At 38.1% G+C, this 13122-nt stretch overlaps 1 protein-coding gene across 1 annotated transcript in view; it reads right to left on the bottom strand.

The window, feature by feature from the left end:
* Positions 1 to 13122, bottom strand: part of camkmt (calmodulin-lysine N-methyltransferase) — a 130214-nt gene that overhangs the window by 41824 nt on the left and 75268 nt on the right. The gene's annotated exons all lie outside the window — the stretch shown is intronic.

Here is a 13122-nt window from a genome sequence, read left to right as displayed (position 1 = left end):
GGGGGGTTGGGGGTGGGGGGGGCTATAGAACGAGTTAGAGAAAGCAAGCAAGGGAGACAGAAAATGAGCAAGGTAACGAGAGAAAAGTGGGGAGGGTGAAAGGATGAGAGAGAAAAGGTGGTAGTCGATATAATAAGCGGCTTACAGGCGGTCTCTCATCACCTCATGAGGCAGACATCACTGCTTTCTCGCTCTCCTTCTCTGTGTCTATCTGTCTTATTCACTCCGTCTCTAACTCTCTTTCCCCTCGCTCCGGTTCGCCAAGATTAGCTCAAGCAAGCAGGATTTAATAATGCCTATTGATAAAATGTCCAAATATTCCTTTTCCCCATTAAAAAAAAAAAAAAAACATGCTTTCTACAGCTTGGCTTGACAGCACATGCACACACACACACACACACACACACACACACACACACACACACACACACACACACACACACACACACACACACACACACACACACACACACATAAATACAAATACAATGTCGTCCAAAGTACTTAAACTATGTTTCTGGAGAATGTCAACACATGCAAGGCTTTACCACTGACATTTTAAATTTCATCTGTTCCTCTTCATCAAGGAGCTTCTCACACAGCATGGAAAAGTTGGAATCATCAGATGGTACACATGTCAGAGTAACACTTGCTGGCTCATATCTCTAGTTGCGTTTTTTCCTAATGTTTATGAATGTTTTCTGTGATGTGACATTTTCTAGGTTTGAAGGTGAAGGCAGCTGCTATTCTGTTTTTTTTTTTCCATTCTGCTTTAAACAAACACCATAAAGTTCAAATCCATCAATGTGTTTGTCTTCTCTTAACACCTTCTGGTCACTTGACCCTGCCTTTGTCTCTGAGCTGCAAAACCAGACTCAGAATGAAGTTTGAAGTCCAAACTAATCCTGAAATAAAGCTGTATGACACACACACACACACACTTCACATGAGCCCAGGATATTATTGAAATCACATCAAATAGGAATGTTTTTATCACGTTTTACATTCTTCACCAATAACCGAGGTCAGATCTGTTGGTTGTGGTGAAAACTCTGCAAAAGAAGCAGATCTGGAGCATCGAATCATGGCTGCATTTTAAACATTTCATCCCTGTCCAGGAGATTAATCCATCACAGCAGGGAGCCAAGGCGTCTCCACAGGTTAGTCACACAAAGCATCATTTCTACACATGGACAAGGAGAATCATGTTATGTGACTAATTTTAACGGACACTGTATGAGAACAACTCTTTCAGAAGGATAATATTCCACGATTTCATCGCAGTCCAGAACATCTTAGTGAAAGTGAAGAAATACAATGTAGATATTCAAAGAAAGAGCAAAAAGAAATTAAAGCGCAATTTTCATCAATGCCTGGAAACTTAACCGCTTAGCTGTTCCAGGAGTGAAATGATCCAGATATTCAGTTTTAAATATCAAACATCTGAAATGATCTTGGCAGCCTTTATAACTTAATATGCAGTTCAGAAAGCTGAAAAATTTCCATTTTAACAGGAAAATCTGTCCCAACTGTTCTTTAAGAAACTATTTCACCAGCAAACATCACCACAAACTGACAAAGCTTCTGTAGACTGAATTACCAGAACTGTAGTTTTCTGTAAAAATAAAACAAAATGTAGAAAGAAACTGGGGGTTTTTTTGTGACTGTGTTTAACATAGTGAACATGTACTGCAGCATTATATCGAAGCTACGTTATTAGAGAAAAGCTTCAAGGAGGTTACAGTGAGGCTGAGTGTGGTTTGATTTTTGCAAGGGCATTGGTGTTTACACTCATCTTGATTGGGTGATAAGATAAACCATTACGCCATCAGAAGACACACTTTTGCTATTGAAATGACCATTCAGCTCACACTTTATGCCAACAGATGATGCTTGACATAAGGGGGTCACCCAAAACATCTTGAGCAGATGAACAGTAGAGGGTGGTAATGTAACATTAAACTGTGAGTGATCCATCACTCAACAACACAAGCAGAAGAAAAAAGAAATAAGACTTTAATGCTGCTGTTGTTTTCTGATGATGTCTGTAAGCACAGGTAACATCTCATCCTGATGACAGACAGGGCAAAGCCTTAAAACAGCTGTTCCCTTGGGTGTTTACACATCCCGAAGAGGTATTTCTGCATCTATATATGTTGCAAAAAGACCCAGAAAGACCATCTGTTATTGTCATTTAAAGAAAACGAGCAACGGACAACAATGCATCCCTACATTCACTTTATTTCAGCCGCAATCATGTAAAGAGCTTCTCATGTTTTCATGGCTTCCACTAAGGGAGCATTTCTTTCCTAGGACTGGATTAACTTTTCTTTACTCAAATCTAAGTGCCAAAGTGTGTGCAAGAGTGAGTAAACATGTGTGACAGAGAGAGAAAGACAGCTTTAAGTAATAAAGCTCAGTAAAGCATATGTGAATCTGATGGTTAATCCCAACTCCAATAACATTAATAGCCCAGGGTGATAAGAACTTTGTATGTGGCGCCTGCCTGTGTGTGCGTGTATTTGTGTGTGCGTGCACAAGCCTCCCAGGTCGAGGTGCACTGTAGGAAATGAAGGGATCAGGAGCCGAGAGCAGATTACTCTTACTGAGGATAATGAAATTATTTCTCACCTTCAATTACTAGATGAGGAAATGCAACAATGTAGTTGTGAGTGTGTGCATTTGGGTATCTGCTTAGGTCCCAGGAACTAAACCTTTTTGACAGTATTATCCTGAAAACCATATGTGAAGCTGTGGGATTACGAGCCACAAACATTGTTGTCTCGCGTCTAAATTGCTGCTGCTCATTTAGGGGACATTTAAACCTTTGACATGTTTATAACTGAAGTTTATCTCATCTAAATGCCCTTTAAAAATAGATGTGTCATTCAGTGATGGGTTAAGATGTTTCTTTCACATGTGGGTGTTTATCTCTTTTGCTTTTGTTTTGTTTTTGTTTTTTTTTTGCTGTTTCTCCAAAAAAAAAAAATCACAATTTCCCATAAAACTAAGGATTTACACTAAAAAGAAACTTTATTTATAAAGCACTTTTCATACATTTTTAACAGCAGCAGAAAGTGTTTTATATGATGACACAACAGCTTTTGCATTTTTAAAACCCAAACAATTTTACATTTGTGTTCATCACAAAACACATTAAAATACACAAACACAAGAAACAAATCATATTCTCTCTCTCTCTCTCTCACACACACACACACACACACACACACACAAACTAAATAGACATAGCCCAACCCCTTGACTTTACCATAACACAAACTATTCCTAATTAAAAAATAATATAAACAAATATGACAATGATGAACCATGTAAATAAGAGGTTGTCACCTAGGAAACCATTTAGATTAGGGCACCCCAGGTCCACATCACAACAAAAAGGGCTGCAGTGCAGGTCCCTGACAACCTAGCACAAGGACAATGACCACACAGTCAGAAGAGGCATAGCTCCTGATGCCGGACCCCCATAAAAAACATTGGAGTGAAAAAATTACGAATGAAAAAATAAATAAATAAAAACAAAGATCAAATCAATAAAAAACTGTAGCAACAACTAAAAACCTAAATGTATAAAAATAAAATAGTTTATACACTTGGTTAAAACAGGCTAAAGAAAAATTAAAAAGAGCAGGAGATACATAAGTAAGTAAATGAATAAAATACATACTAAAACAATTCATTTAAAAGTAAATAAGGCCCTGCGATGGACTGGCGACCTGTCCAGGGTGTACCCCGCCTTTCGCCCAAAGACTGCTGGGATAGGCTCCAACTTCCCCGCCACCCTTCACCGGACTAAGCGGTTAGGATAATGAATGAATGAATGAATAAAAGTAAATAAATGAAACTAAAATGAGTTAAAAGCTATGCTAAGGAGATATGTCTTCATCCTACGTTTCTCACATGAATATAAACTGTGAGTTTTCCTTGTAGCATGTTGGAAACTAGAATGAAAGACATGCCAACCCCGCCCCAGCCTCCCCCATGTGTTATATAAACCATGACGTAAAGGTATCAGAGGTGGAACAGAACTTTTGGCTGCAACCACCCCTGAGTGTACAGTTAAATTCCACTGTCCTTAACATTATCCTTCCATATTATCCTTGTACATCCCGGTGACCTGGAGCTGACCCCTGCGCACTCCAAGACTTAACACAGCCCTAATCTGGCTTCAGGAGCTGTCAGTAATCACATGCACAGGATGGATTTATCTCTCTCAGTTTCTTCCTGTTGCTTATCCAGGTTTGGGCTGTGGTGGCAGCAAACTAACAAACATACCCAGAAAACCCGCGCATCCTTCACCAAACAAGTTCTCTTTTTACATTGTGAGGAATACTGACGTGTCGAAAGGTCAAACCACCAAAAGCAATGATGGAATTAACTAAAGGTCTATTTCAAGTGCCTGAGGAGGATCCAAACTGTTACTATTAAACTATCTCACTAGCTAAGCCAAGCTCAGCTAAATGTACTTGACATGAGGCTGTTACTCTGACTTAATTAAAAGCAGCTCTAACACTTTAATTTAAAAGATAGCATAGTTACCTGTTACTTTTCAGACACTTTAAATGTTTAAAAAGTTGCATCATTCTTCAAGTCAATCTACAGACAAGCTCCTGAAGACAGAAACACCTCATTTATGCCCCTACAACTCTTCTTTTTCATTTACCTGTTAGGTCTCTACAAGGAGAGAGAAGAAGAAAACTCCTGTATAAAGCAGTAACTGCATAAAGATGATGAGATATCTGGAAGATTGTTGTTGTGGAGAGAGATGAAGAAGCAAGAAAAGAAGATGAGGACATGTTTTAAAAAAGAGTGAAAGTAGTTGGAAGAAATTTTAGAAGGAACCAGAAGAGAGTAGAGAGGGAAAAAAAACAAAGAAACAAAGAAATGCAAAAAAAAAAAAAAAAAAAAAAAAAAAAAAGGCATAAAAGAAAGAATCAGGTTAGAAAGCAATATATATGAAAAAGGTAAGAAACAGAAACAAAAAGACAAGGAAAAATAACAGGTAGGAGAAGAGTTTTGGGAATGAAAGGTGTCAGAATGGAGGGAAGTGATGGAGAGAGGAATGGATGGCAGAGAAATAGACTAATTTTAAAGAAGAGGAAGTGAGACAGAGCAATGTCGAGATGGGGTTAAGTGGGCTGTGATGTTACTGTGCACACACTCGGACATACTTCTATCGCAACTACATGTTGATACACACAAGCACAAGCACGCACACACACCTCTCTGTTACTCTTATACACACAGTGTATTGCTCTCCCCTCAGGCCCAGCGTGTTTTCAGGCTCTGTAGCTCTCTGGTGGTGATCCGTCTCCACATTAAGTGAGGCCTCAGATAATTCCTAAGCCTCCTCCATGGCCGATCCAATAAGGGATAAGGCTCTCGGCTGGCCATGATCAACTGACAATCTGTCCTCTCACACGGCTACTTTAGTGGAGGCCGGGATTACCCCAGCCAGCCTTGACAGTGTACACACAGTTCATAAGACCACGCAACCATGTGCATGTGTTCTGTACTTGTGTGTGTGTAATACTGTGTGACACATGCAAAACATTGTGAGTATTTGTAAATATGTTTATATGAAAGTATGTACATTACGACTGTCATTTGTTCTGTAAGAATGAATATAATAAACTAAATTCTTTTCATGTTTCTCATGGCAACAATATATTATGATTTTGAATTTGGAGTGAATATTTTCTCCTTTACAATGGTTAACATTTTCTCCTGGGGTGTTAGACAGCTTTTATTATATTCCAAGTTCCACCATAAGTTTCTGAAACTTCCTCCTGATGACACTGATGAGCAGCATGTCGCTCAGTGAAATGATTTATGGGGAAAAATACTGTCAAACCGACTGTGACGACACATTGCTGATTTGTTTACAGGCTGGATACAGCAGTGGGGAAAAATTGGTAAATAATGTTCATATATTTAAAAGTTTATATTTAAACTGTTATTTAATGAAACAACATTGAGGAACATAATAGTGGAACTTGAAACTGCAGCGCTTGGACGGTCTGCTGGTGGCAACAACTCAGCTTCCATGCAAAACCTTGGTTGCTTAGAAAGTCCGATTTGTCTGGGATGGTGTAAATGCAAAACGAACTCTGATGTAGATCAAAGAAGCAAACTCTGGTCCACCTATAAACGTTGGGTTCGGTTTGCTTCACGTGACCCAAATACAGGAAATGGAATAAAATGCAATGGGCATTATGGGTTCAATGCAGGCTGTAGGACATATGAGCCTGTAGGAGAAAAGGAAGTTCTGCGTGAAAGAATTGGCTCAAAGTCAGACTTACAAGAGCCTAGAAAAATTCTGATAGAAAAACAGTCAATCCAAAACTGCTAGGATTCAATACAGTGCTATATTTTCCCAATACATGGAGTAAAGAGAAGTTTTCCATTAATCAATGGATGAGCTTTTTTTTTTCTTTTGTGTTTGTCACCACAAATTTGAGAAACCATGTTACACATTTCCACTTGGAATTTATCGTATTTAAAAAAAAAAAAAAAAAAAAGATGTATCAATAATTGCTTTATAATTGCATTGCGGCAATCTGCATTGTAATCAGATTGAGTTGTGATGTGCTCAAAGATTCACACTCAGCTGTGTGTCTACCGCCTCACGTTGGTGCAAAGTTAGAAGTTGAGTCTGCATGTTCTCATTTATAAAGAAAACTACATAGTAACATTTTAAAAAATGGCTTGAACCTCATCACTTAACAAAATACTTCAAAACCCCTTTGAGGTCCAGGTTTTAAACATCAGCTGATTTTAATGACGGTTCAGAGAACATGCATTAATCTAGATTTTCCTTTGTGCTAATAAAGTTGTATATGTGTGAAAATCTAATCAAAAAATCAAATATCGTGATTTTTTTTGCTTCACAATTTAAAATAGTTTGTTTTTGTTTGTTTTTAAAAAAAAAAAATTCAAATAAATAAAAATAATCCATTTTAAATTTTTGGTCATTTTTATTGATCTTTTGTCTTCTTGGGCATTATAGCAGCAGAATGATGGTCTGGCTACTGTGTTGTTTTTTTCTCATTGAAATTAAGAAAAATGACGAGCAAAAAAAAAAAGATTTTCTAAATTTTTTTGTTGTTTTTGGTCTACAAAAATCAGCAATATTGAAGAATTGTGAGAATCGCAATTTTAATCAAGTCAGCACCCAAAAAAATTGGAACCGAATGAGGACAAAAGCATGTTGTCACAGCCCTAGCTTATAGACAAAAGCACAGATTTTAAAGATTCCTAACATTCCAACAAGTGCTTGAAATTCATAGAATATGGCAGGGGTGTCCAAAGTCACATTTTTGATGCATCCTTTTTCTGACACACCTGGCTCACAATTGCATCCAGCAGCCTATGAATTTTTGCACAATGATTCATTAATATAAGGTGTGTTGAAACAAGGACGCATGAAAAATCTGCAGGATTGTGGCCCTCAAAGACTGGAGCTGGACACCACTGATATCGAGGATGACAGCTCTGAAGTTAATATGGCACCACAGTGGAGCATGAGAACTGACAACCAGTATAACCAGTTGTATTTGAGGGATTATGTGGAAAAACAGTGAGAGAATGTTCTTATGGTTAAGAAAGGATGATGTGTTGTAAATGGCAATAATTATTGGAGTATAATTCCATGTTGAGTGTCAAACATAAGACAAAGGCCTTACAAACTGGTATATCTTAACTTTTAGGGGCTAATGGAAAACTAAATGAATAAATAAACAACTTTCCATTTCAGGGTTATGTTTTGGCAATAAAATATCTCATACCAACCTACTTAAAAGAGATTTTATTTTCAATAGGACTAGGTATTACTGGTGACTTTCTAAAATATTAAAAACCATTATTCATATGGCCCCAATTTGAGTTTATTCCTATTTAAACTACTTCAGACAAAATGGATTTAGTGAGGAATAATTCTGTCAAATTATCAACAATGTGGCTTCTTTAGAGGACTATTGAGGCAAGTCCAAAACGTGATCACAATGAACCCCCATGTTAAAATGCCCATCAACAGAAGCAAATATGACGCAGGTTCATGTTGAGTATGTTGGGTCTGTACAGCTGATGATGTCATGAACACCATCAAGGCGGTGAATTTTTATGCAACCCGCCTGAATTAGTTTTAAAAAAACTAAAATAATCAATATTTATGTTTAAGGCCTCGCTTTATAACACGTAAACTGTCTTAAATGTGGATGTTTTTTGCTATTTTTTTTAACATTTTCTTTGATTTATCCATTAAACTATACTTTAGGTTTTACATACCAAGAATACTTGTTGTACCACAGGTTTAAAAAACAGTACATCATATTCCAATGGATAGTGCCATGGTGATTGAATCCATCATTGATTGTCTGTATTTAAAACCTAGAGAAATTTAAAAAAAAAACAAAAAAAAACATTCAAATGATGTGTGACACAATAATTATCATCAATGCAAGCATTACACATCAATAGGAAAGGGCACATAGATTATTAGATTTGGATATAATGACTGCATGAATTAATTTAGGGTTGTTCAAATCAAATTTAAGGTAAAACCAGAACACTATATTTAGCCATGAACTTAACCCTTGTATGGTGTTCGGGTCTGTGGGACCCATTTTCAGTTTATATCAATAGGAAAATTAAACAATTAATTTTTTTTTTCAAGCTGAAATTCATTGGCTTTAGCTCTTTTTCTCTGAAGAACATAAATCAAAACACATTTTTAATGACCCAATACTGTACACCCACCCTACGTATTTATATTACATACAGGGTGTTTGGGTCCACTGGACCCAGGGATAAAAAAGTGTGGAAAGTATAGGTCCTGCGTACCTTCACTCTGTCTGTTCACACATTTTACCCTCTTTCTTCCGGGAATCAAACTTTTTTTTCCTCTCAAACCCTATCCCACCTGCAAATTAGGGGCTTGACACTATAAATGAAGGCTTTGCCAGTGTGGTAGCTTATCACAAGTGATCAAGATGGCCAAAAACTGATCTGCTCAGAGGGCCTTTCAAATAATTTGGGAAGAGAGAGAAGCTTCTGAAGATGATGTTGAGGAAGAGGTTTCAGAATTTGAAGATCATTCAGAGTCTGACAGTGACTTTGAAGAAGAGGATGAGGTTGAGCATCAATTTCAATCAAAACGAAGACGACCAGCCCATCAGCACCCAGCTCCAGGACCAGCCCGTCAGCAACCAGCTCTGGGACCAGAGGTCCACCAGACTGCCAGCGAAGCAATATGGATGTCCAAAAATGTGATAAAGATGCAACTAGGGCCAACGCGGCTGACAGTTACTCATGTGCATGACATCAAGTCATCATTTGAGCATTTTATCCCAGATTCAATGCAGAAAATTATTCTAGATTACACAAATCTTGAAAAAAGGCATATTTTTGTAGAAAGGTGGAAGGAGATGGGCCAAACTGATTTGCAAGTCTACTCTGGGGTTCTTATTCTTGCTGGAGTTTTCAAGTCCAAAGGGGAATCCACAGAATCCCTGTGGGATGCAGACTGAGACAACAGACCAGCTCGACGGCAAAGAGACAAGTTAGCTGCCATCAGGACAGTGTGGGACAAGTGGGTGCAACGCCTCCCCCTGTTTTACAACCCTGGGCCTAATATCACCATTGATAAGCAGCTGATACCATTTAGAGGCCACTGCCCTTTTAGGCAGTAAATACCATCTAAACCTGCAAAGTAAGGTATAAAGATCTGGGCTGCCTGTGATGCCATTTCCTCATATGCTCGGAACTTACAAGCTTTAACTTGATGGAGGAGTCCCTGCGAAAAATCAAGGGATGAGAGTTGTCCAGGACCTGACTCAGGGACAGTGGACACATCAAGTGGGACAATTTTTTTTTACCTCGTACATGCTAGGACAGCTCCTGAAGAGAAAACTGACCATGTAGGGAATAATATGAATAAAATCAGTAGTTGTGATATATCTTGCTTCATTTGTAAATGTGATTTTTTTCTAACCACTTTTCTTGATTTTGACTGATTTTCAAATTTATATTACATTTTATTAAAAAAATGAGTTGAACATTTATCCATAAATGTGTTCTATAAAAGGTAAAGGACAAATATTAACCATGCTTGCTGTTCATATGGCTTGTAATTGTGATAAAGTAAACATCTGTTGAGTATTTTCACATAAAATTGTTTGATTGTCTTGTTTTGAAAACCCAAAACTCTAGCAGGTCCACCAGACCCATGAACATTGGCTAAGTAACAAAAATACGAACACCACACAAGGGTTAATGAATAAAAAAATATAAAAAATATAAATTCTGCAATATTTAGAAGGTTTTTGCTAAAAAAAAAAAAAAAAAAAAGAAAAACAACATGTACAACACATGTACATGTGTCCTCAAAGGTTGCTATCCTGCAGACAGTTTTGTTTCCCTGCTCCACACACTTTAATAAAATGAATGGATCATTATGAAGAAATCGACTAACGGTTGGATCCATTTGATATGAATCAGGTGTGTTGAAGCTGGGAAACATCTAAAACCTTTTGGATAGCGGCCCTCGTGGAGCAGAGTTTGGCACCCCTGTTCTGGGGACAGGTGAACATGTAGTATGTTTATAAAAATGTATTTTTATAACATTTAGACTATAATTAAGCCCAAAATCAATTTAATGGTAAAAATATGTATTCAGCAAGAAGAATCGACTGTAAAAAGGCAAAACACAAAGATTATAGGGTTCCATAGCCCTTTAAGCTTCATCAGGGAATCTATGAAGTTTCAAATGCAGTCAGGTGTTCAGATGCAAAACAACTTCAAGCAAATGCTACTTAGTTGTTTCCTAACATTAAAAAAAAATCATAAAGGCAAAATGGTTTATGCCCCTTACGGACCTTCATCACCTGATAAATCAGATTTGTTCAGGCTTTATTGAAGTTACAACTATTAACAGCCACATGTTAATATTAATAGCAATCATAAAATGATCATTCTGCCATGCTGGAATGGTAAATACACAAGCTGTGAATAGCCAGTTTAGATAGCCTATTCGCCTTTCACCAGAAGAGCCAGGCAATGTGTGATAAGCATCGACATTCTAGCCAACAGAGTCCGCCTTGGAGACACTCCTGATCCCTTTTTCCATTGGAATAGGTTCATTTTAGCACGCACTCACATGCACACAAACATACACCTGCACACATGCTTGGAGGATTGTGCAGAGCTTCGATAAGCATGGCCCTTCTCCGCGTCTCTCTCTCTCTGAGTAAACATCGTTTTGGATTAGGCAGAGTATAATGAGAGCAGGGGGCTATCTGCCCACCACGCCTGCATTGTGGCCCCCCGCTCCTCTCTGAGGGGGCCGGGACCAATCTTTACTCTGCTATTTATCCCCCTCCTCTGATAGCTTACTTATCTGCTCCAAAATGCCAGGGCTGACTGCCTGTCTAACTGCCCTTGTAACTGTCTGCTTGTTTCTCCGCCTGCTTGTCTGTCTGACATTGTGTTGTAAAGCTTAAAAGCTTCAAGACAAATGTGCCGCTATGTCTCATTTTATCTGTCCTCTACTTGTCTGTCAGCATGTCCCTTTTGTTATGCTTCATCTGCTGGTCAGATGTTAGATGTTACAAAGGACAGTGCCACAGCTGGAGAAAGATCATAGAGCAGAGACCTTAATATACAGAGAAAAGGAGCAACCGATTTGCAGTGCTATGACAACCCAGTCTCACCAAAAAGCACATGAATAGATCTGTCTAATGTGTGGTAATGTTGCAATATGTGGTTATGAACTGAGAAGAAAAGGAGTTCCTAAGCTGCTGCTTTCTTTCAACCAGTGTAAAATCATGGGACCCAGAATGCATGCACACAAAAACGTGAACCTTTCTGTGCCAAACTCTGACCATTTGTAGGTGGGAATGGTATAGCTCAAGAAGTAGGGTGTTAGTCTGCCAATCAGTGGGGTTGTAGTTTGATCCCCAGGCTTCCCAGTCTACCTGCGATGGGTATCTACAGAAATAAAGTGTACTTACTTTGGAATTATGGAGAAAAAGAATTGCAGCTGTGCAGACTGTGAGTCTAAAGACCCATTTTTGCTCCCACCCCTCTCATAGACCATAAAGAAACAGACAAAACTATGCAGGGAAGTGATATTGGTGGTCTAGCCAGCCATTAAGTATGTTGCATCTTTTCCTTCTTTGTTCCTGTCATTGGTCACATGTTGCCTATACTGCCCCCACATTTTCATTTTGGTACTACTCTGTCTGCTGTGCCAGGCTAGGCATGCACAAGCTACCCGAAAACACACCGAATTATGACCATAAAGGACGCAGAAGACTGAGTAAATATTCTGCGTCTGTCTTAAGAATAGAGCATAATCTATTTACTTTTGTTACAGTATGTATTAGGGACTATATACAGTTTTAACTATAAATGTTTCCTATTTTATCCATTTTGCCGAGATAGCGTAACTTACATTTGCAGTGTGCTGGGACCTGAATGGGTTTTTCGTGTGTAATCTAAGCACATGGGTAGTCAAAGAAACACAAAAGTGTGTGTGTGTGTGTGTGTGTGTGTGTGTGTGTGTGTGTGTGTGTGTGTGTGTGTGTGTGAGTGAGTGTGTGTTAAATGTTGCAGATATTGGGATTAGTTTTTGTATTGCTCTTGTTATGTACAGATAAAATTACACATCAACATGTCAATATGAACTAAAAAAAAAAAAAAAAAAAAAAAAAAAAGCTAGGTGGAATACAGAAGTACTTAATCTAAAACAGATCTTACAAAAACAAAAAAGGATGAACACAATAAAACCAGGATGAGATGACAAGAAATCAACCGATCATTGCGCCAATGTAAGATACAAAAAACATCTAAAGTAAAAACACACAAACTATGAAATAACATCATTATTGTTATTTGAGCTGATAGCATACAGCATACAATCTGGTCACAAAAGCTTACAGTAGGAGGGGTAGAAAGGGGGGGGGGGGATCCTTGATCTTGATCACTACAAAACCCAAATTAAATTTTTTTTCACTTCACTATTTTGCAATAATTTACAAGTCATAAGGAGTTAAATATCCCATGGTTTGCATGACCATTCTAACCATTACTTAACCAGGTTAA

This window comes from Telmatherina bonti, assembly GCF_933228915.1.
Source record: "Telmatherina bonti genome assembly, chromosome: 11".
NCBI lineage: Eukaryota > Metazoa > Chordata > Actinopteri > Atheriniformes > Telmatherinidae > Telmatherina > Telmatherina bonti.
Note: the sequence above shows the minus strand (reverse complement) of the source record. Positions and strands in the feature narration are given on the sequence as shown.